The 22,835-nt window shown below is 36.2% G+C and overlaps 1 protein-coding gene and 1 long non-coding RNA gene across 8 annotated transcripts in view; one reads left to right on the top strand and one right to left on the bottom strand.

Annotated features, from left to right (window-relative positions):
* Window positions 1-22,835, bottom strand: part of LOC128683548 (uncharacterized protein) — a 227,020-nt gene that overhangs the window by 100,953 nt on the left and 103,232 nt on the right. The gene's annotated exons all lie outside the window — the stretch shown is intronic.
* On the top strand, window positions 5,009-6,632 carry LOC128683549 (uncharacterized). The gene is made up of 3 exons (XR_008406303.1): window positions 5,009-5,195; window positions 5,554-5,657; window positions 6,388-6,632. It is a non-coding gene; the product is annotated as an uncharacterized LOC128683549 (long non-coding RNA).

The raw sequence follows: 22,835 nt of genomic DNA, 5'->3' as shown, positions 1-22,835 counted from the left end.
AACTTCATTTTGAAGAATAAAAATCATAGTCTTGTTACCAAAAATCATAATTTTTACACTCATTCAGAAAGCGAAAGAATATAAGTGTGATCATTTTCAATAATATAAGTACATTTATTTCATAATTTAAGTACTTTTTATTTCAATAAAACATGAGGAAAAACAGAATAGTAGAATACCTAAGTAAACATTAAAAAATATGTATGTATGTGTATGATGGCCTCATTCACGAGACAGGCTATAGACATAACATTTCTATACTCGTACTTCGACAATAAACGTCGATATACATGCCTTTAGGCGACCTAAGTACAATCTGACATCAATAATGACTGACCATAATAATATAGCCGATGAAACTTCCCACAGCAGTGAAGTATATAAATAATATTTACCTAACAAAATTTATTAAAGTGGAATCAAAATGTATCCTTTCAAAGTAGCTCGAGTCGACGCTTCTCTAAATATTTGATGCACTATCTAGCACTCGAGACGTGCAAGTAGATAGCTATCAGCACATTTCAATTTACCCCACTCGGTTTTATCTTCAGCGGTGGGTAATTATACCTTACACCTGGCAACCCCAAGCTATGTCGGTTAGCACTCGCGCGTCATACCTTTTCATTACACGAACTAATTTCTACAATGTCTAGGAATTTAAACTTCCAATTTTCTAGATGATGATAATGAATGTATAATACGCAAATACGTAATATATTAAATGTTAGTTATTTTAATACCAGTTTTGTCTATAGCGGAAATTTGTATTTTAAACAATATTATGAGAAACAATATGTAATGTACGTTCTAAAGTTTTTGGAATACATTTTATAGTAACATAATTACTTTTGATTAAGTTATCACTTATCAATCTCTACTAAAAGTGATTTTGACTCTATGCCAATTATGTATATAATTATTTTTATTATTTTATTTTTTGTTTATTTCAATACAGGTACACAAATTATTTCATAAAGGTCTCTGACTGTCGCTCACATTTCATCACTTAAAACGAACGACAAACATTCCATCTTATTTCTTTATAAAGGTGTATTCATACTTGTGTCCTAACATTTTTAAATTGGTCGATATTCAGTTAATTGGTAAAAAGAAAGGTTTGTCTTTTAGAATTAAATCATTTTTGCTTCCAATAAAACTATAATTATTTATCTTGTTTTTTGTTATTTCAATATTTTGAAGTGAGTTTTTCTTACTTTTTATATCTAACCTATAATTGTAAAAAGTTGTAAGTAAAATAGACTATGCAATTTGAACGTAAGTATCATAGCCCTGCAGCGATACTCGTAGTATAGCTATGTTACTCTTGCATTTCTATATACGTGTCAAATTTCACCATAATCGGTGCAGTAATTGTTAAGCTTATTCTATACAAATCCTTGCTCTATTATTAGTATCCTATTATGAATATGGCACAGTATGAATGCACCTTAAGGCAAACAATAAATCCTCGAGTAAATCATAATACGAGCGTTGAAAGTAAATACTTTAATTACGCTAATGGACGAATGTTAATTGCGATGGAAAATCACGAGAATTAGCGAATGATATACATCCTCCGTAATGCCGAGATAAGTTTCGCCAAATTTCTTTGATAGCTCTTTTGGCATCTAAAATTACTCACAGTTAAGTAGTTGTTAATCGAATAATCAAAAAATCTAATTTGGTTAATTAAATTTTTCAAGTAGTTCAGCAGAAATCCTAGTAATTATGATGAATCCATATCCATCTAAACTAATATTATAAAAAGATTTGTATTGTTGTTTCTTTATTTTTTTAACTAGCACAGAGATAGACGAAACCTTCAGACGTAAAGTAGGCTACTTTTTATTCATGGTTTTACCCGAGCAATACCGTGACGGGCCACTAGTTTGTTTATACAACTATGAAATAATTTTACTTATGTCTTTGTAATATCAAGTTTAAAATCTATAATAATGGAAAGAGCATTTTATATCAAATTAATATCAAAAACAATAATGTTTCTATATTAATCGATATCCAGTCTTATCACCAAATGATTTATCAGCAAAATTGACCTAGTGAGAAATGTTAACAAAATTTGGGATCCTTTAAAAACCACACCATTTATAGTATAATTAAATGGCCATTAAATCATGCTAATTGCGGCTCGCTTTGTTTTTTTTTTTTCGCCGCACAGTTTTTCCTCTTGATTTTTTGCCGAGCCACGGAATCCCTTTATTTGAAGCCTGTTTACCAAACAACCGGTTGACGACAAAGGATATTTTAAATTATAGCCGCGATAAATTTCATGAGAAAATGGAAAATTTCAGCGGCTAAAAGAAAGATGCGTCGAAACGAATAATTAATTTGTATACAATAGGGCGAGACGACAAAACATCGTTTTAGATTCAAGCAATTGAAAGAGATAATTTTTTTATTTTTTAACATTTAACAATTTTAACAATGTCGCACAATTTATACTATATTGCTTAATCAAAGTATTTCAAACAATGAGTAACAATTTTGCTAAAGAAACATAAATCTGTAAAACACATAGTTATACGTAACGTAACAATTGCTAGCATCAAAAATGTCGGCACAAAAACATTTAAACAGTATTGAGAGTCTCTTTGACGGCAGGAAGCGGCGTCCGCCACTCGTCACACAGCGTGGTCACCCTGTTCCATCTTCTAATTGTTTTCTTTCTGTCCACAATGGGTAATGGCTGCTTTGATCTGTGCGTCTAAAGTGACTGAGTGGAACTGGATGGATGATCGCAATGCGTAAATGGAAACATTTGTTTTCTAAGTAATTTGTACATATTTTTATACACTACTAGCTTTTGTCGATATCTCGGGTTGTAATCAACGTATTATGATAAAAAATATACCAGATTTTAAGTTAGTCCACAAATTCCATAGTTTTTGCGTGATACGCGCAAAAAACATAGAGATGTCTGTCTGTATATTTGTTCGCGATAGACAGAGAAATATTCTAAAAAAAAAATGTTTTGACTTCTATTAGTCCCATAATTATTTTTATTAAATATCTCCTATGTATCTGTACATAGCCCATATACAGTTTTATCATATGAATAGATAGATGTAGATTCTTCGCACATTATTCGAAGCAACTTTATTAGCAACTTGTCCAAATTCATTGCAAATTAGTTATTATTGAAGTCCATTTCATGTAGGGAAACTTGTAATGCTGTTGACTGCGCCTCTATAATTATTTCAATATTAATTTGGAAGGAATTTAATGATCTGACAGTTATTTATTTTTGTTCCATTAATGTCCCAGATGTCGCTATCGCGCAACATAGAATGAGATATTCGGTAAATAAGACAACATCAGCTATATTGTAAGATGAATTACTGCGGTGTCCGCTGTTACATTATAAATCAAGTTGAAAACATTTGCTTCAAGTATACAGCCACAACAAATGCGACCCAATTATATATGCATACAAATGATATCCAAAGTAAACTTCAGACATCGCTTTCTGAGAATCTGACACGTATCTGTTACAGTTTAAAACCAACAGATTTGCCAGTCACGTCGGCCGAAGACACGTGACATTTCGGAGCAGCGGGCGCAAAACAAAACACAAATTACACGGCGAGGTGTGTCTGTGTGCGCGCCCGTGCGGGTGTGTGCGTGAGCCTGAATTAGACGAGAAACTTTCAAAGTTTTCCCAAATTTCTGCCCCCGCGCCCCTCCCGGGCCGGATCGATAGCGGCGCGCGCGAGACCTCCCATCTCCAGAGCATCGGACAACACTACGTATTACTGCCTCAGTATTTACCATGACGTGTTTTGCGAGTTTCTCTTTGTAGCGATTTAGTGAGTGCATACGTGATTTTAGCACGAGTAAATCTGTAATCTCTGTATTGTTCATGCTTGCTTAATTTATGTAAAATATTCGCTGTTTGTATTACTTTTCTAATTAAGCGCTATTGTTATGTTTTTTAGTAAATATGTTTAGATAGTTAATAGAGATTAGATACAGAACTTGAGAGGAGACTATAATGTAATAAATAATGTCATTCTCATTTTAGACAGAGAGGTCTACAGGAAGAAAACACTGTCACCTTCGTATTACCTTCGTTAGTAAACTAACAAGTCTATAGCATTGGGAATAGTTGCGTGAGCGGCGACCCGTGCCAGCTGTCACGCTGCAAAACAAGAGCGACAACTGAAAATTGGGTGCGAGGGGCCGCCATTGTTTGTCATTAATTGAGGGCTTTGCCATGATCTTGCCGAAGTCCGAGGCCCCAGGGCGACACTCCTGGGAGATATCGGCTCGGCAATCGCGATGACAGCTACCCCTCGGCCACGAGGTGGGAAAAACTACAGGCTGACACTACTTAACAAACAGACCCCGGCATTTTCTTGAGTGCTTGTTAATGTTTTATGGGCGGAACTTTTTCAAAGTAGTGTGTCGATTGACGCGCTAAGTGTACCTACATAATTTAACACGTTTCCACTCGGACGTACCGTGTTCGAGTTCGACGTTAACACTGTACTTATCCGTTCCTAATGATAGATATGGTTAATTTTACCGTAATAAAAATCCAATTCCGAGAGCGGCTATAAAAAGCGGAACGATAAAGTTTTCTGATTTATAACAATTAATATTTGAAATATTGACAATATTAAGGGAAATGGTCGACAGCCGACAAATCATACGACCGCCCCGGAAGGAGGCCGCTGCCCGCCGCTCTGGGACTTTATTTGGAAATGGAAAGTCTAAAAAAATAAACGACAGCCGAGTGCGGGGCCGTGATTTATGCGAGTGGCTAGTGCGCGTTCGATTATCGAGATGATATTTCTCGATATTAAAGTGTTGGCTAGAGGAGCGGACAATATGACCCGCGGAAAATTTATCGACAATTCGGAGTGACGTCGACGGCCGTTACGATTATTTCATTATATTGTCGGCGCCGTAAAAACGGTTAGCGTTTTATTTTATTGCCATTTCGCGAACGAATTTTTATTTCAATATTTTATTGCGCTGTAAAAGTGGCTGCAGTGGGTTTGCTTTGACAAAATTTAGCGCATCGCCGCCTCGGGAGTCTACAGTTTGTCTGTGCGTCATAGTCCGCTTTATGGTTGGGAATAATTATGATACGACTATCACATTTTATAGAAGCTATCATCGAAAATGGAAAATTCTATTTAATATCAAAAATCTAAAGAATTTGAGTGGAGGTATTTTTTGATAATATATTGATGATTTATCATGACTACGGTCTCATTACAAAATGTTCATTTTTGACATACTATTTATTGTGGAAAATAATCAAAACCATACAACCAAGTAAACCATTAAGGAGTTCACTTACCTCGCTGGGAGCCGATCCTGCGTTCACTATCAGGTCATGCATATCTTATAATGTATTGTCATCCAAACTAGTACATACAAAAATTCAGTTTAATCAGTTGAAGATATCTGTTTCAAAATTGAGTTAGAGCAAGTTAAAATATATCAAGTTAAATAACAGTTTATATTTTGATAAAACAGTTAACGTTTGTATTTGGATGACGTCATACGACCCTATACTTGTAGGTCGCGGCGGCATGTTGCATGATTTGTGCGAGCGCCGAGCGCGGGGATCGGGGGTCGAACCCGCGTCGATCGCACGTGCTGAGTTAACGTGGCACAGCAACGAGGTAACGTAACTTATACTTAATATATTGCCATAAGTTTCACTTAAAACAATGTTATTTTAAGCAACATTAAACGCATTAAAAGAAATGACGTTGCTTCAAAATTTTTCGTGTCAAAAATAGCAAAAGCCTTGGTCGCGTGTGAGTTTTTTACCTCATTACTATATTTATATAAGAGCCATTCCAACTGGACAAGGAGAAGATTTTATCACTGAAAAATATTTGAATCAAAGCAATGTATGTCAATAATATCGTAAGTAATATAAAACAATAACAAAATTCGTACGAACCCCTAAAAAATAATTGATAAAATAAATATAAATAAATAAATATATAGGGACAAATCACACAGATTGAGTTAGCTCCAAAGTAAGTTCGATACTTAAGTGGTATACTAACTCAACGATACTATATTCTATAACATATACAAATATAGATAAACATCCAAGACCCAGGTCAATCTGAAAAATATCATTTTCCATCTAGAGCTGACCGGGGATCGAACCCGGACCTCCAGTGTAGCAGTCCGGCATGATGACCACACAGGTTGTCAGTCAAGATGAAACAAATAATATTTTTGGATCTATTACATAGATACGTTCAATATTTTCTAAGACTATCTTTACAGACTACTCGTGTTTTCATAATACTTATGCTTTTCATCGAATATGGCTCCATGTCGTTCCCTTCATGGTCCAGTAACCATACATTAAAGTTTGGATTTATATTGCAGATGGCAACGGTCGTGAAGAAATATAAAAGGAATATTACAATAAAATTTTGGAGATACCATTTTAATGGACTCAATGGGCAGCGGACACAATATCCGGAATAAAATTATGATAAATATTAAACTATTGGTATTTAAGTGATTTATTACAAGCATTACAAGCATTTTGTAATATAGACCGGTTTATATAAAATGTGAAAATGGTTGATTTGTTAAATAATAAAATATTGATAAGATGTCAAGCTGGTAAAAAGTCCGATATCAATATCCAAAGCATCGCTTTTCGGAAGGTAAATTATTTGAAAAATGAAAAAAAAATGAAAAATGTTTTATTGAATAACTTACAATATCATTACAATTGTGGCTGGAGCCTCCATTTAAGTACATAATGCACTTGTAGTTGGAGTATCCGCTCTTCTTAAATAGACCTATTTCGTAAGTTACATAATTAATCTAAAGCATCATTAACTAATTGATAGCAAACTATAATACTAATTTACTATACTATTATATTTACTAGACTATTATCTTATATTTGGAACATGTTTAGAATTTAAGACATATTAACATTTGGAAACATTGTATATTGTTCGGAAATAAATAAACTAAATAAAATTACTTAAATAAAAGGAGAAGTAAATAACAGTTAATGGCAACAAAAAATAATAATAACAATGAGTGCAGGCTTGATGTATCGAGTGCATGTCGGTCACTTGTGGGTAGTAGTGTCGTTCTCGTCTAGTCATCATAACTTAATAAAAAATAAGTTTATGTAGTCTTAAGTAAGTCGCAGTAAGTCAATACGGTGTAAGTTTGTTTATAGTATATATTTAAAAATTTGAAAGTGAATAGTAGATAAGTGATAGTTAGTACAAATATTTTTAAATAGACGTGTAGATAATTGATTCAATTTCTTCATAGTTTAGTGTTTTTAACCAGTTAGTAACAGTTTTTTTACAGTTATACTTATTCATCTGATGTGTATTTAATTTATTATTTAGTATATTGTACAAATGAGTTGACTGATAGCTGAATTGTCTATGAGCATATTTTGTTTTAAAACCTTGAATTGGTGCTACATAATGTCTTCTTCTTCTATTTAAAATTTGGGGATCAAATACAATACGTTTACGAGCTCTGAGTGTAATTTGAAGTACATATAGCTTTCGCACGGATAAGAGATCGCTCAGCGCGTAAAGCATGTCGGTAGGGAATCTGTAAGGCTTAAAGTGTATGACTTTAAGCAGAGATCTTTGAGCTCTCTCTAAATCTAAGAACTTGGTTTTTGTGGCTCCACCCCAGACTGAAATGCAGTAGGTTAGAACTGACTGTGCAAGGGCTGTGTAAATTTGTTTTAAAAGATCCACATTAGCTACGTGTCTCAAATTTTTAAATATCCAGATGAGCCTTCTTATTCTGGTCATGACCAACTCTAAATGAGCATGCCAAGACAGCCGCTGGTCTACCATGATTCCTAGATATCTTACACAGGTTTCGCGCTTAATAGAATTACAGGAGCATGTCAACGAGTTTGGTGAGCCACAAGTATGTATCTGTATAGTATAGGTCGAAGGAGGCTGAGAAGAGTTATAATTAGAAAAGCATACAAAGTACGACTTATCTGCATTAAGGGTTAAAAGGTTGTGATTGAGCCAGTTAGCTATTCGAGCAAGACCTTTTTGGGCATTACTTTGTACAGTCTCCCAGGATTCACCTGTAAAAACCACTGCAGTGTCATCAGCATAACAGTAGATTTTACCTCCATCTATATCTAAGCTGCATAGGTTATTTATATAGATAAGGAACAAAGTGGGCCCTAATACGCTTCCCTGTGGAACCCCGTAGGTAATTTCACACTGATCACTAAGGTGTTCTCCTATTTTTACACGCTGTTTTCTATTGTGTAAGTAATCTTTAAATAGTTGTAAGGGAATTCCTCGTATGCCTATTCTCTCCAGTTAGTTCAATTTCAAAATTATCAATGATTATATTTGGTCATATTGAATTGAAAATTGAAAGCGAAAATTTTTAAATAATCAATAATGTCTAAAAATATCAGTGTTACTGATTTAATTATTTTTACCAGATGTAATGACCTGTAGATCATATAACCAGTGTTAAATGGACTTTCAAATTGAAATTCGTCAAAATTGGAAAGCAACTCACGAGTGTGGCGAAGTCGCGGACTTATCTCGGCATTCAGCTTCCAACGGCCAACTTATCCGAGCTGAATGCGGCACATCACGGAATTTGTAAAGAGACGACGTGTGTCGCATGCATGCCAACGGCTTTATCTCACTCGCAACTCACAATATCGAAGGTACAGAAGTAGAGCCCTGATTTTTAGACGCGTTCTTGAAGCGACGATTTAAATCTCTCTCTTCAACCATTATCTGCCCGCTTAGCTTAGTGTATGTCCTCACATGCATGTCATTATTGAAGTATGCCATACATTTTTAAAGGTATGTTTTTTATATGTAGAAATGAATATAGAAATATTTAGGTGTGTTATTTTTGTAATTTACTTATTTTGTGCTCTTCTAGACTTTTGAATAGCTGGAGCAAATGAGCTTCAATGGTTGACCAAGTTAGATATTATATGCGTATTCTATGGTAATATTCCCTTCACAATTTTAACAATACTAAATAGATATTTTATTTAACAAAATATATGTTTCTCTTATTTGCAATTAGATACAGTAGTAGGCCAGTTAGAAAGTCAGTAAAAGCAAAAAACAGAGACACGGCAATTGGAGCTATAGATAAGTTATTTAAAAAGAATATTTTGACACCTAATTTTATCGTTGACTGAGACATCTTATTGCATTTAATGCGTGACAAAAAAAATCATGTCTTCAAAATTAAGTTGCAAGAATCCACCCATACATAAATACCTACATTCCTACCTTCAAAGAAAAGTTTGTAAAATATCGAGTTACGAGCGACATTTAAACGATTGTGTCCGTCGATCAGACATGAGATGACAATAGCCTGATCTTCCAGCATCCAGCGCAGTCACAACCTATTGTGTTAATCCCACGCGATGTGCGACTGAAGCGTCCGGACGTGTGACGTCACTCATGTCTTTGTATTGTACGCTCTTTATGCAGTTCTAATCATTTAATACAGTGGGAGTTCGACTGATACGTGTTTGTTAGATAATGGCACTGATCAATAGTTGTTCTGACCCTAAAGTTTGTCTATTCATGGTTGATTATATATTAAAAAGCATATTGTGAATAATGCAGTCTTATGTGATGACATTTGAATTATCTACGAACGCGAAAATATTGTTGTTGAAATGAATTATTTCACAAAAAATGTTTTTGAGAATTGGAACACTTAACTGATTATGATGTAAATGTCTTAAATTTCTTTACTTTTCCTCACAAAAGAAACAAATCTCTATTCGTACATTACCCATGAATGCTTTATTTAAATCAGGTGCTGCAACAATAGCCGGTGGCGTCCTAACTTCTCCAGCGAAAGGACGGATTTAAACCTGCTTATTATTTAATTATCCCGCGGGAACCCACGATAAGTCTCGTGGCGAGCTGTCTGAAGCCCGACAGCCTTCCCGGTGACGGCCCAATTAATTAGGCATAGCCTAGCCTCTGTGAAGGCGCTCACATATATTACTATCCCTACTCACATCGTATGTATAGAAGTCTATTTAAATAATATTTTCATATCAAAAAGCAAATTCCAATTCACAACAAAACATCATATTAATTAATCAAAATCAATAGAGAACGGTATTCATGGGTACACATAGCAACACAAACGGACGCAAAAACAGGATGGCGAAATAATTTGAATACGTAACGAATCGGAGGGTTACGCACGGTCGTGCCATTCTTTAACTTGCTCCTCCGGATAAAGAGCTAAACTTGTTTTTAAGGGATGACCGATCGTGGAAATTTATGTATCGCTAACAGTGCCGCCGGTCGGGGTCCGGCAAAAAGAGGTAGCGAGGGTAGATACAGGAAGACGCCAGATGGAAGGAAGAATAATGCTCCCCGCAGGCTGATGAGCGGAATGTGATTGTGAACTTTCCTCGCTATGCAAATCAGACGATGCACGGTCGGATTTGTCGTACCGATATACGCCTCTTTTATTCCCAGATTTTGAATTGGCGTGCTGCAGGGGACCATTGTCACCGTCTCAGTTTTTTGTTTGTGATCGTACCTAAACATGTTTATGTAAACTTCAGATATTGCTCGAATCAATGTATTCAAATTGATTCATCGAGAAGCAATTGATGGATGGTTGGCCTGCGAAAATACTCGAGTTGAAAATGTTATAATAACATACTATTACTTTTAGGCGCGTCCGATATTACAATCATGGCTGTTTAGATAGGGCTAGTGATATTTTATTGAAATACAAATGAGTGTTGGAGCCTAGCGACCCGTGGAGTGTGCCTCGAATAAAAGGGCCGCATTAGAATAATTTGCGTACCGAACGAGAACAATTCTTCACATGAAGAGACCTTAAATTTCACTATTTTACATAGGTACTTGGGATTATCATATCGGGAGTGGGCCCGGGGCAGCCGGCCCTCTTTTTGTGATCCGCACCCGACCTCCGGCGGGCGTCTCCGAAATATTTAGTTGTTACTTTTTGTTGCGCAGTACGTGAGTGAACTCTGAATCATTTTATTTTATCCACATTTCTTTTTGTATTACAAGATCTGCCGATTGAAACCATTTTCGGTAATAAAATATATTTGAAGATATTATAATTTCTTGCAAAACCGCTTTATTCCAATCTTGAATAGCATTGGGCGTGAATTTCAGCGGTTTCGCATCAAATATACAGACCAGGGAAATTCAAAGCGTACCCGCAAAATATCTGCAACCGAACACGTATTTCACAAGAAACAAAACACGGTGTGGGAGACCCGCTTAACCTCGGCGGTTATTGTCGGTAGGGCCGCCGCAGACGAGGCCCGAAGCCCCTTCGAGCGCTGATCGAAGGTGGGCGAATTAGCCCAACTCTAAAACCTCAATTAAGTCTCGTCTAGCGCGCATTCAGAACGGCCACATCCAATTATCGCGGGAAGCTTTGTTTCGATTCGGAAACTGAGTCGACTCGTGAATGGGAATGCTACATTGTGTTCGACGGTTGCTATTTGAGCTCGATATCTAATTAAAAATTTTGCTATTATGTTTTAGCATTTAGTTGAACATGTGCGCTTGATATTGTCTAACATATGTTTGGGAATCGTCGGATTTATTATATGAAGAGTAACAAGAATATTTACAGAGAAGTACCTAAATATTAGGTATAAGCAAGTAAGTACTATAACAAAGATTATAAGCCCCAATTGTTAACAAAAATGTCTCATCATGTTTATGCAATCAGTCACTCTGATGATGTTACAATTAGCGTCATAAAGACGACGGCGAACAGCGGCGTGCTAGTGCGGTTAAGTGCGGAAATATGTATAACTTCCATAATGATTTCAGTTTATTTATTCGTGCAACATTTTGTAAATAAATAAAATTATCATAAATTTGATTTAAAAAAGATCTTCTTGTTCGTCTTGACTTTTTATCCACTCATTGAGTGGATCATTTTTAACATACTATACAACATATTAGGCATAGTATGTTAGCTCCTTTCATTTAACTCACTCACTTGCCATTTCACTGAATACTCTTCTCTTATTGGAATTTCATATAATAATGATACTGTTTCATTTCAGTTTTTAGTAATCATATTTAGTGTAATATGATTTTCCTTCCGTCTCAAAATATGCCATATATATTCTAAAATATAACTATTTAGCTGTTGTTGTTTTATACTTCCTCTGACATAACTTTTAAATGAATATGTTTTATGTTAATTATTATTTTTGATTATTGAATTAATATAATAGTACTAAGTATGCTCAGTAAACAACCCATTTGCTTAACCAAAATCAGTTAACTTAAATTAACATTAAAATTATAAGTCTAATTAACGCTGACAAAACAAAAATATTACCCAGACGTTAAATCCTATAAATGGCGGACAAAAACAACTTTGAGCATACGAACTCAGTAATTATAATGACGCCAGCCCGTGGCTATAAGAAGTGCAGTCAAGCATGAAATAAGGCCTCTACACACGATGGTCGATGCTGATGCATAGTTATTCATGCGACGCGTATGTATATTATAATATATGCCTGAGCTTCAGGTTGGTAATCATATGGTTTGCTTGAGTATACGAAAAATATTTCAAGGTTTTCCCCTCCTCCAATAATATTATATGGAATATTTTTTTCTTTAATTTGGTACTTAGAGAAAAATTACAAAACTATTTAAAATCTATACTATATTGGTAAAATAATATTGTATGTTATGAAACAGTTGTATTGTTTGAATAACATTAGGCAGGTATTGTAAAAGTCCTACTTTTCTGAATTTGGTTAAATGACATAATCCTATTTTAGATTTCTGAAATATTAAGAGTATCAATGTAAAATTGTGCTAATTCAAAATCAGCACAAATTACCCGAGAAATTAGCAAATAATACGGCTTTTAAGGCGGTGTTAACGCTGCTTTTAAATTAATTGTCTACTCCCCAAAATAATGGAATTAACTTAATCGAATAGTTGTTTACATTGTGTCACTGAGAGCAATTAAAATTGTTTCGGAAGACCATAAATCATTGGCGGGAAAGTGAAACATCACGCCGCTGTGTGCACACCTTGCAATAAATTTCCCAATTACTGGGAGAATTCCGCGATGGCAACACTGGGGTGCGCTTAAAATAAAATTAATTGCTGGCAACATCGGGTAAGCACTATAGATAATGAGGTACCACCATAGATAAATAAGAATCTTGTTTTGAAGTGTTTTATTGCCCAAAACGAAAACAAAATCAAAGAAGCAATTCATTGATTCTGAAAAGACAATAGGACTTGCATTTCATAATAAGTATGCACCTAAATTTTCCTAGCTAAATCGATCAAATTATATTAAAATTAGTATAAATATTCCTCGACTCAAATAAGACACATAAAATCTAAATTCATCTCCCAAAATGCAAGGCAATGGGGCTCAACAAATTTCATTACCGCACCGGTAGATTTCTTCGGGTGATTCTGCGATAAATATGAAATTATAATATCCAAGATAATTCCGCCAGACAGCCACTGTCTGAAGGCGAATTAAGCCACAATTAGGTATTTCGGGTAGTGTGGGATATTCGGGGTCTATGTATGCTCGTTATAGTGTATTGTGCGAGATTCATATTTCATATTATCGGTGTTGACTGGATTGATGCGGTTTCAATGTGATTAGAAAGTGAATTTTGATAAATCTATGAGTGATTGTTTCCTTGTTTATAGTTCTATCAGATTTTATATCCATAAAAAGTCTGATCAGCTGATCGCTCAAACTTTATGTGAATAGGTATCATAAATATAACATAAATTTACATAAAATGTTATACTTATGGTTTATAATTATCTAGTTAAAGTTAACTATTCAACATTTTTATATGACAAAATCATCCTATAGATCAAATTGTGAATGTTAAATAATTTTAATTTTGATTCAACATGCAGTATCTTAATCGCTCAAAAAAAAAGAAAACTATAACAAATACATTTAAATTTTAACGTTACTAAACGTCATAACAACCCTGAGTAGATTAGGTCTGCATCTATCACATGTGCTATAAAGGTCCGCAAACTATCTCACATCCGGCGCACAGATGCATTAGTGCTGCCTCTCTGAATTTGTTGGGAGGTACATCGCGGACAGCCTTTCATCACGTGTGGTTTACACTGTAAAGAGAAGTAATTAAAATTGTTTCATGTATGATGTACTTGAACTTGTGTTTATGAGACTGGTAGTAGGTACAACTTATTTTGATTCGTTTTTGCTTTTATTGCGTCACACATAAGGTATTTATTCTCTACCAATCAAGTTTTCGGTCCAACCAAATATTTAATAACAATAATTGTTTAATGAATTTATATTTTGCAAGATAACGTTGACAATTATTTTTTTACTGTAATATTTTTGAACCTATTGTCGTACATATAAATAAATATACGTCCCAATACTGGGCAATGGTCTCCTCCAACTTGAAATTATGAATAGAAATCGTGGTTGCAGACGAGTAACAGGTAACGAATCGTACTCAATGAAAAATACAGAAGTAAATACAAATTATTTTTAAGACCATACACATGAATGATTTGCACACTTACTTATTTAAAACAAATTCATAAAAACAGATTCTGAATAGAGGTAGGTGCACCAATTTCGTAACAACCATAGGTACCACATAAAGGTCGAAGGCCGCGTCTCATTACACGCTGAGGCACAGAATGGAATTAATTTCGCAGCCAGACACCGAATCTGACTGCCTTACACTGTTTGCACTGAGGTTTTAATCGATCGATTATATTCCAATCTCGGCCATCACAGGATGGTTAGTAGGTTTATATGAAATTAGATTTTAATATGGTTTTATGAACAAGTTCTTGAAGCCGGCGTTATAATGGATTGTTTGTTGCGTAGTGGCGTGCATTGCAATCACGTTACGCAGACTTTATGCACCGAACTTTAATATTACCGACATTGTTTTTGTAGATATTTTGGTAAATATGTGTTAATTATATATAGATCGCCTAGTATTTGAAATTTCAATTTTTGTTTTGTATTCTATAGATTAGTCAACAAAAAGGAATTCAGAAATCACACATCAAATATTAAATAGTGTCGCAATTAATTTAAATTGTTTTTTTTTTTTATTTACACAGGAAAATGTAATCTAATATTTTTTTGGAAAATAAACAAATAAACATTCATTCGAATCGGAAGGGATCAATAAGACGGAAAAATTGTAGCAATCTTGTCGCACCGTATTAGATTCTGATTTATTCTGGGGCGACTCTGTAGGGTGGACGCGGCTTCCGACTGCCGACTACACAACCTAGACCTACCCTGCTTCTTTACGCTTATGTTATCTGGGCCACCGAGGGGACTTCAATAGTGATTCACGTGTCAAGTTAGAGCGGTTGTCTTACTTCTTAGGAAATAGAGATTGTGCTATACGGCCGATTGAACGCACCTCCCTGCACTAACTTCCCTGTCATTTAACGCGAATCCAAGCAAAGACGCGTCAAATAACAAAACTAGCAATACAAGCCTTTGAGTCGGATGTAGATTTGATGGTTGGTATGGGATTTTATGTTGCTAGAGAAATAAATAGATTGAGCATACTCTGCTCAAATGCCGAGTGAAAGTATGGTGTCTTCTTTCAATTCTTCAAGTCTCAATTAATGTCTACGTTTGAAAATTCTAACTAATATTATAAATGCGAAAGCAAGTTGTTTTAGTTGTTTGTTTATTTGTTACCTCTTCACGCTCTATTTGCTCAACCAATCTCCTTGATTTTGCATACATGTTGTTTGAAGTATGGAGAAGGATATAGGGTACCTTTCATCCCGGAAAAATAAAGCGGGTGAAGCCGCGGGAAAAAGAAAATTAAATATTTCTATTTAATTTTCACATTCATATTTTTCAAAATCTGTCTAACCGTTTTCACGATATGTATAGATAGGTGCCTTATCAACATATGAAACTATCTTAGGGCAGTTTACAGTTAGTTCATAATTCGTAAATAGTAGTTATGAGGGCCCGTCACATCCACCACGGCATTCTGACGTGCCCTCAAACTGAGGGTCGTTTGCAGCATTCTTCATAATTACTTCTTCCGATTTGTTTGCGAGGGCGCCGGGTGAAAAGTGAATCCGGCGGAGTCAATAAATAATAATACTAAATGCCCATCGGCGACCGGGGGCCGGACGGGCTGCTGTCGTTTCGTCATTTTACGTGGCAAATTTTTTCCTTATTTATTTTGCTGTGTGTGTAATATACATAAAATGATTCAGAAGTAGAGTAATGGCTTTATAGATTGAGCCGCGATCATTCTTAATTATTATAATATCACTAGAAGTGCTCCCACGTTTGTCAAAAAGCACCCTACATCCAGCGTTTTTATGGTGATGTTATGCTCTATTATATATTTTACATGCGAAAGTCTGTCTTTCTCTTTGTCACACTTGAGATAGATAATGAGCGAATCTGCGGGTAACAGCTAATGGTCAACTATATATATAAAACTCTTGCGTTACTGAGTGACTGACTGACAGACAACGCACAGCCGAAACGACTGGGTGTAGAAAGCTAAAATTTGGTTTGTAGGTTCCTAGGACAGTGTAGGGGAGCACTAAGAAGGGATTTCCTGAAATTCCCACGGGAAATGGATTTTTACTTACATACGAAGTTGTGGGCATAAGCTAGTAAATAGATATAATTACGAACAGAGAATTCAAATATAAGGATTCAAACAGTACAATAAAATCAATAATCCCGAAACGGTCTCGACCCCTGGCCGCTAATTATTTAGGATCTATTTTGTTAGGACACAGCCGGGCCCCGTTTGCATGTTGGGACCAACTGGCTTCCACTCGATCGCCCTGACGTTTTAGCTTTTAATAACGGACGCTTAGGAATGTTCGGGGGGATTCCCTGAATTGGAACCGAATGGAAGATTTTACAATCTTTTGTTGACCATCTGCATTGTGTGATTTCAGTTGAATTAATTTAGATTTCTATACTATAAAATATATTTGTATTTTGTCCAAAATTTGTTTACGTATCTTTATTGTTAGCGTGCCAAGGGGTAGTTGTACAAAAACAACCTCTATGCAAAATGACTTTCACCTACGACTTTGTTCCAACTCGTCATATAAAATACACCAATCACAGAGGCGATAAAAATCTTGGTATAAAACAATTCTCTATCGAAGCAATGAAGGCTGGCATAAGACACGGAGATGAGTCGTAAAGAATAGGCGGCGCGAACTTTTCCCATGGAGGGCATAAATTGGATTCGGAAGCAGATCACGTAACGGTTAAGAGTTCACAAAACTGTGCCATAAATCGGACGCGCAGAGGTGCGCCGGAGACAAACGGCGCCGGACGAGAATAGGGAAAAAATGGAGTTGGCACTTTATATTACTTGCAAGAAATTATAACTGGCCTGTATTTTTGTGGTTGGGGATGCAGATGATCGGTCCTCCTGTTCTGGGACTGTTACTCAGAATTAGCCTGTGACCAATTGTGTTGAAGTATGTCTCTTCAAATACTAAGCCATCGAGCCAGGATACCAGCTATTAAGGGATTAAAATTATTTTCCCAAAATGTTCAGTTATTTTACTTGATGTATACATAGCAATTTGGCAACAATAATGATTAATCTCATTCACTAAAATTAACATTTCCATGACCAAATGGAAAACACTAGCGTTCATTGTCTTGGGACAAGAGCATCAAATACGCACTCATACACAAATAAAATATATGAAAAACAAAGCCAAACAAATCTAATAGCATACGGAAAGATCAACAACGAACTCGCTTCTTATTTATGTAATTCGCTCTACAGTTTCGAGTTTATTGCCGATAGATTCTCCACAAAGGAGCTATTTAAAAGATACCGGTTGGATAAGGCTCCGGGTGCTCCGTTTCAGGAGTCATTTGCGTTTCGATACATTTCAAGTCGATGCAGAATATGTATGTGTGTTTTCAAGACGTTTCAGTTTCAGTGTACCTAAATTAGTTATATTTTAGGAAAAAATTTTTTTGCTTAAAAATTGAATTAAATTTACAAAACTTGTTTTTCACATTCTTTGAACGAATGATCTGTGGTCACCAACGAAGCGTCACAATTTTATATTACAACGGTCAAATGAGGAATTAAAAATACATTACGTACAATCAAGGGCAGTATTCCTGACCAATCTATGTAAGATAGTTAGATGGGTAGTTCATCTGAGCCCGACTGTACATGTAACTTCTAATCTATGCCACCAAGCTAAAACCCTCAGAGGCCTTACCTATAAAATCAAAAGATACGTCCAATAAATACAAGCGGAAAGATACCGCAGGCCCGCAGGCGGCGGAGCGAGTAACGAGCGCGTAATTCACCAGGTGGCGCTGTGGTCTGTCTCGCCGGGCATAAATGTCGGCTAATTCATGTAAATAGCTTCTTTATGTCGCTGCCGTTTTTGATGGCTTGTCTAGCGGTTTATGTAAGAAGTTGTAGAGGAAAAGAATTATCTGTACCAGTGAGGGCATCGCTAATGTTGAATTTTGAGTAGTAGTAAGTAGTATCGTTGCCATTCAGTTTTAGTAATTTTAAGTGGTCTGAGAAATACCATAAATGATTATAGTAAATTGATTGTAGAGTTTTGCTTTAATGCTTTTATGTTGTCATTTTACTGTATCATCTTCTTTCTTGCATAAAATTTAATTTATGTACATATTTTAAGCACTATAAAATAGTTACAAACAAACCTATTAATGTGACATGTATGAGAGTAATTTCAACGGAGTTTATAATCCAATAACCAACGATAGATCTGAAGTCCGATTTGCCACACGCAGCATTTCCGTAATCTAATCAGACGTCTTGCCCTACCCGTACATACACATACCAAGAAGCTAGGAAATCCTGTTTCTCGCGTCTAATAGGAGCCCTTGTTTAGTCTGGCTATATTTGGGTCGGAGGCAATCGGGAGGCATTCAACTGAGCCGCCAACAACTCGATGTATGGGTTGCCTGGTTCCCTAGGGACTTGGTCCTCTATTATTGGATGTGGTACTTGTTATAAAGTCTCTGTTTTCTCATCATTGGGTTTTTAAACAAAATAAGTGTATTGTTGCACCGTTCTTCGTATTCTTAGCTCACTCCAGCACACTCAATATCGGCATGAGGTCTCTTAGTTGTGAACGATGTTATATCGAAGGTACTGTATTTTTATTTTGGAACATATAAACAAATTGAACTCAGAGTTGAGTTTTCAATCTATATTAGATAGATATAGGTGACTTAGAAAAATCATATATCATAATACACTACATAAATAAGAAGAGTTTTCATCACTTAATCAAATAGTTCATACCAAAGAACATTGAAGTAATGCCTTCTCCACCAAGAAATCAGCTGCTGTCCATCTCAAGGGCTGCCCTTTCTCATTATTTACGAAGGGCTATGCTGAAGTGCGTGACACGGCACGTACGGTCGCTAACGAGACGCTTTGTGGTCCAGAGTGGTCACAGTTGATTTTTTTAATGGACAAATTATATTTGCTCGCGAGTCTCGGGAGAGTTGCGTGCGCTTGTCTTTTTAAAGGGGCGATAAAAGTCCCGCAAGTTATAAAGCTAAAGACATCTGATAGATTGGATAGCAGCTTACTTGAAACAACCTTGGCAGAATTAAAAGAAAACGTGAGGTCCTTTTCCTTAGCTTTTTCTTTTTTGCTTTGAAAATTTTACTAAACTAAAACTTATTATCATTTTAATATTATGTACTTATTATTCATACGAAAAAGATATTACAAACAAACAAGGTAATATTAAATGTAAGGTAACCATCAAGTTACAACTTAAGCGTTTTCCTAATAACCACACATAAGGGAATATTTAGATATCTGATATCACTCATAAACACACCCATCAACAATTTATAGTTTAACCTAAAACATGCAGCGATGATAACTCAGAATCCCGTCGCTTCATATTTCCAACAAAACCCGACCTCTCGAACTATAAAATCGAGCAGACACGGCAAAACCGTTTTCCTCCGATTTACTCACAATAGCTCATTTGTTACAACCTGATAGCGCAGCGTTATTACGCCAAACAAATTGAGTCGAGCCTTCGCCACCTCAGACTAATGTAATTTCGGATTGCGCGCCCAAGAATAGATATTTAGAGTGGATTGTTTTCGACAGACCGTAATGAAAGTCTGATGCTGGGTCGAAATCAGTTTCGGAGGTGAGCGCGCCGCAGGGGAGGCCGCTTACATTGTAATAAGACGTGGAATAACCTAAAATAAACCGCTTCGTACAAAGATGGACACGGGCGGTGCGGGGTTTCGACCCTTACTGCTTAATTTGCCTACCGTAATTACTGTCCTCGGGTTGGGGAAGCACCCTGAGGGGCTGAAGCCTTGCCCCGCCGTCTTCCAGTTATTGCCAGTGTGCGGGCGCCGCGTGTATGCTCAGCAAATACTATACCCTTGTCGTTAAGTATGAATACGGGTGTGGACAAAATGTATTAGCTTAGGCTGAGATTCGGACCGTGTTTGCGCAGCGATGATAGATTTATAGTAATTGTGTTATTAACGTTATGGGATAAGGGTTTTACGGGACTTAAGTAATGAAGGCCTTTTACCTAATGCCCGGATTTATAGTGAATTTGCACACGTGGTGCACTGAGTAATCAACTTAGTTGGAGCACGGCCGAGGTTTATTGCAGGTGCTTAAACTTTGGCTCTCGGAGTATCCATTGAAAATATATGGGGATACTAAGCGATACTCAATAAATTTTGGAATTAACTACTAGCTTCGCTCACTGTTTCACTCAAGTTAATGATTTTCGAAATAAAAAATTCTAATGTAATCTTCGGCAACAAACAAGAACCGTCCGTTTCCATATAAGATGATTTTCTTTATCATTTTTAATACTTATTTACAATATTTAACGAACGTCAATAAAGGCTGAAGTACTTATTTATTTTAAGTTACTTCTCCACAGCGCAGTAACGAGTAAAAATGCAAAAACTTCTCGAACTCATAATGATGAGGACATACTTTCTTTTGTTTTGGCGCGAGCACCAATTGAATAAAACATTTATGTCGATGGAGTCCATTAGGAGTGGAAGAAGTTCAGAGTTTTTAATGTGCTCTGTGTGTATTGGTCGATCGACGGTTTATTGTTCTTATTACGATAATATTTAGAGTTCCCTTTTTGCAATAGGATGCATTTTGAATATCTGATTTTGAAAACGATTTCCTTCCTTTATTGCAGTAGTATGAGAAATAAATTTTGTCCAACGCTACAACACACTGCACTAAAAATCGCGTTTAAAAATTTATACATCTCAATCTTATGATCTATAACGATGACGTTAACAAATAAAGATGATACTAATGAATTACAAATAATATTAAAAATAATATCTCCCTAATCTCTATATAGATACTCTAGATAGATCAACAAAAAAGAAAAAAGCATAAACAGGTCGTTGTAATTTAACCAAATAAAACTTGATAGAGTTTTTTTTTGAGAAAATTTTAGATGCACAAATTAGCTAAATTAGAGTGCATCGCTGTGACGCTAATTTTCTTTGCACGTCGGGCGTCAAAGTTTATTCGCGAAACGTAATTAACACTTTTACGGCGGCGGTTACTCGGGATCATCCCGTAATAACCTTGTTAACCCTGGGCCAGCGAGGCTAGCCTTTTATCGTCCGTGTACATGGGCATTAATCCGAAAGCTATCGGAATCTGTCTTTGTCTGACTACCGTATTAATGTATGTTTTGTTTCGCACGTCTCTGCGGGTCCAGTCTGGGGACCGTGCCTTTTAGTGTGAGGTTTTCGCTCGCCTTAACGAAGGGAAGCAGTGCAAAGGTCGTCATTAGGGCAAGCGCGGTGTAAACAAGGTCCGAAGCGCCGCTAATGGCCAATTCGTGCGTCCTCGAGCTGACCCCAGGTCCGTCTCAGGCCATCGTAAATGGGCTTTTAATTGCAATTTTGATAGAACGCGCCCGGATTAGTTTTGCTATGTTCTCGTTTGCGACGTAAGTGTACACTTTATCGGAGTTATGGTTTATTATTGTTTGGACACACGTCAACTCGTGTTTAGAGAGTTACGTTGAGGATTATAGGATGGACCTAGTTAACCACGTATTCAAATTCAATATCTCGATATTTGTATGTTATCAAAAACAAACATTGCCACAAAAGGACATTCTTGCCCTGTTGATGAGGGATTACACGAAAAAAATAAAAATAAAACAATAGTTTCATACTAAAATGTCGTTTTCCACTCCCTTTTCTTTAGCATCACATGATGGTAGGTAAAAATTATTCACATTCTTTTAGAAGAAACCCATATTACTTGTAACAAGAAAACCTTCCAAGCCGCGACTGTCTCGCGACTGGTTCGCGACAGAGACACGTGTTTGTCGGCGAATGTTCCCGTTCGGATGTGAAATTTAATTTCCGCTGCGGGATCTGTCAGCGGGGGTGAGAGGGGGTGAGGGGGTTACCGCGAAGAAATATGCCCGCTGTAAACTTTGTCAATTTGTTTGTGGAGCGAAATTAACTCGATCGAATCTGCGGCGACCTGCGTGGTTAGAACGCCACGTTTCCGGTGATAGCGAAGGTGCCTGGGTGCGGCACTGTTTATTAAAACATTATAAAATAATGTTAAGGTGCAATATAAAGCAACTTTAGTCTCGATTTTTGAATCAGTTGTCATAATAGGTAAGATTGTTCCGTTCCGGCTTGACTGGCAGAAGTCTCAAAACGTGCTAGCTTCATGTCGTAATGGAGAAAACGCGTCTCAATGATCTATTTACTAAAGA

This window comes from Plodia interpunctella, chromosome 3, assembly GCF_027563975.2.
Source record: "Plodia interpunctella isolate USDA-ARS_2022_Savannah chromosome 3, ilPloInte3.2, whole genome shotgun sequence".
Classification (NCBI taxonomy): domain Eukaryota; kingdom Metazoa; phylum Arthropoda; class Insecta; order Lepidoptera; family Pyralidae; genus Plodia; species Plodia interpunctella.
This window is presented reverse-complemented; position numbering and strand designations above follow the sequence as displayed.